We start from the raw sequence: 3,190 nt of genomic DNA, 5'->3' as shown, positions 1-3,190 counted from the left end.
GGTTCACAAGACGAGAATGAATGCATAAACCCGGAAAGGGCTCCAAATGATCTTTTGGGGACAGCACCCCTGGATTCATTCAAAACACCCGTCCACCTGCATCCCTCTTCACCCATGCAAACAAGGGTATACATATGGAAAAAATATACTGTCAGCTAAATGGGTTTATTCTTTCAGCTGGAGCGTTTGCTAGGTTCCGGGACAAGAGATGTTTCCGTGCTTTCAGATTGATTGCCTCATGCACTTTCCCCCCTTCCCTGATGCTTCACTTCCCTCAAAGGGGCATTGCTTCTCATTTGGAGCTTCCCCGTACTTCCTGTCCTGGCTGTGCTTGGTGCTGTGGAGAAGGGGCGGCTGCCTGGCACTCTTTGCCCCGTGGGGCAGAGTGCTAGAGACGCTTCCTGCTATTCCCTCCTGAGTTGCCCTACCAGCATAGATGTATCTTGCTCTCGTTCTTCGTCCATCAAGACAGGTGGAAGTTCAAAGGGACCCATGGAGCCTTAGTTTCACTGACCAACTGCCTCAAACGCCAGGATCCACCCCAGCCCTGGGATCCGGCAAAGGGGATTGGGAACACCTTGGCTGGGGGTTTGATCCACTTAGAGCACGATCCCCTGTGGGTTTAGAAAGACAAAGTCCCACACTGCATCCGTGCAGTGCATCGCCCCACCGCCCGCAGTGCTCCCGGCTGCTCTGCCGCTTGCCCGGAAGGCCAGTGGAAACGCCAGCTCTTGATCCAGGTCCGAGTGGGCCGAGGATCAGGGACATCAGGATTGGAGCTGGAGAGTCGGAGGCTGTTTTGGAGTACACATCCCCACTCCTTATCCGTGGCCAGTGAAGAAGAGTGCTGGACTGCCAGATGGGAGAGAAGGTTCTGTCAGACGACAGGAGACTGATTGCACTGCCCCCTAGTGGCCACCCCAGCTGGGAGGACTGCAGCTTCAGCTGTGGCCTCCAGAGGGCAGCCTGTTGGCTGCCCTGAGAGGTTAGCTCTCCAGGGTGCCCAGGAGGCTGCAGAATCCACTACTGGATTCTGAGAGAGCGCTCAGCATTCATGCTTTGCTTTTAATTCTCTCGTGGGAGCAGGAGGCTGCCCTTCGAGGACGCAGAGCTTAGGCGATGCTCAGGCACCCATCCCTACCCATGGGAGAGCTGTTTTCCCGGATATGTGCAGCTTTGTCTGTTGGAGCTGCTGGCATGAGCCTCTTCATATCTTAAAGCCACACAGCCATGGAAAACTCTTTTTACGGATATGAAAGGAGCATTGCAGCCTTCACGAGCACATGGCTAGCAAGAGAGCAGGAATGATGGCTAGAGGAGACAGGAGGCACCGGGTGAAATGTTGAGCTTCACCTTCAGGGAAGTTCCTGCCCCCTGTGTGCGGCCCCTCCTGCGCTCCCATCCCCTACACTGCTTGAAGCACTGCAGTTTCAGCGGTGCTGTACCATGAAGAAGCTGCAGTCCCAAGCCGTGGCCCCCAGAGCGAAGCCTGAGCTCTGCGGGCTGACCTCGCCACTGTGCCCAGGAGGCTGCAGGATGCGTTGCCAGCCCCGGAAGACAACTCAGCATTCACACTAGATTTCAACTGTCTCCTGGGAACAGGAGGCTGCCGTGCCAGGACTCAGAGCTCAGGCAACGCTTACTCGTCCGACCCTACTGACGGAGGAGCTGTTTGACAGCAGATGTCCAGCTTCGTCTGCTGGAGCTGCTGCTTTGTGCCTCTTGCTATATTAGAGCAGCACAGCTATGAGAAAGTTGTCCTTTTCCATATGAAAAGAGCATTGCAGACTTCATGAGCACATGGCTTGTAGGAGAGCAAGAATGATTCCTAGAGGAGAAAGGAGGCACTAGGTGAGAGGTTGACCCCAAGCTGCATGCTCCTCGCCCATGCCAAAATCCCAAAGGAGGGAACTTCACCTTCAGGGAAGGTCCTGCCCCCTGTGGGCCAAACGGCCAGGATCTCGTGTGCTTTGCAGTCTGCTCATTTCTCCTGGCGCGGGATGGCAGGGCTGCCCCGATTGCCCCCATCACCTCGGGAGTTGGCAGCAGTGAACAAGGCTAGAACAGCCATGGTGGACGCCTTGGAATGGATCTGACCCAACACAGGCCGGGGCCCCACTGAGGCCCTCCTCTGTGATGGAACAGCCCGGCGAGAAGAGGTCCTCCTGCGCCAGCCTTGCTCCTGCAAAGGCGCGTTCCGCAGCGCTGCTCCAACTTCTCAGGGCCTCCTGGGCCCTATTCCACTGGAGGGGCATTCAGCCCTCTCGACAGCTTATCCAGGGTGACTGCGGGATTTTCAATTTGTGTAGGACAATCAGATTTTATATGCCAGGTTTATAGGTAAGATGTTATAGGTAAGGGTTGCCTATGTATTCTGGGGGGCTGTCCGTCAATGGGCGGCACAACATGCCCCATGCATGGAGATTGGCCCCGGTGGAATGCTGGGAGAAGGCGCCACTTGCCTCGCCAGGTGGCCAGGCCAAGCAATCTCACCAAGGCTGCTGCACGGTACCACGAGCCCCACCCTGCAGCTGCTTATGAGTATTTCGCGACCCTTCAAGGAGTAAAGAAAGAGAACTCGGAGCTCATCCCCTCTTCTTGCGCTTGTGCTCACCCAAACAGCCCTCACACCACCCCAGGACTGGAGGAAAAGCAGTGGCTGGGCTGGATGGGCCTCCTGCGCTTCCATCCCCGAAACTGCGTGGGATAGATCAGCCCCCACCCACAAGGCTCCCCTGTCGAAAGTATTCCGTCCCTCCTATGGGGGATCCCAAAGGAGGACCAAAGCCTAGAAGGAGCTCCAGCAGAGTGATTCTTTTTGGCCCCGCTTGAAAAGAAACCCGGACAAGTGCTGCTACCATGCAGGGACAGTTTTATTGAGGATGCTGGGCGAGAGCACATCACTGGGGGTGTCAATGAGAAGCAGAGCGGAAGAGCCGCGGTGGGAGGAATGGAGTGGGCAGAGAAGCAGATGCAGGCAAGAGACGTGTAGATCGGAGGTCAGCACCTCCGCCCTTCTTGTCGTGGTTCCTTTGGCCGTTGTCCGTGCGGGATGACTCAGCAGATGCTGCACCTGCGCAAGCCGCCAGTAGAGATGCCTGAACATGGTGTACAGGGACTGAAGCCTCCAACAGCGAGAGGCGCACAGCTTGACGAGAGGATGGCCCCAGGGAGGGTCACAACGCAAGAC

This window comes from Varanus komodoensis, unplaced genomic scaffold, assembly GCF_004798865.1.
Source record: "Varanus komodoensis strain SLA01 unplaced genomic scaffold, ASM479886v1 scaffold139, whole genome shotgun sequence".
NCBI lineage: Eukaryota > Metazoa > Chordata > Lepidosauria > Squamata > Varanidae > Varanus > Varanus komodoensis.
The sequence above is the reverse complement of the archived record's forward strand: the minus strand, read 5'-3'. Positions refer to the sequence as shown.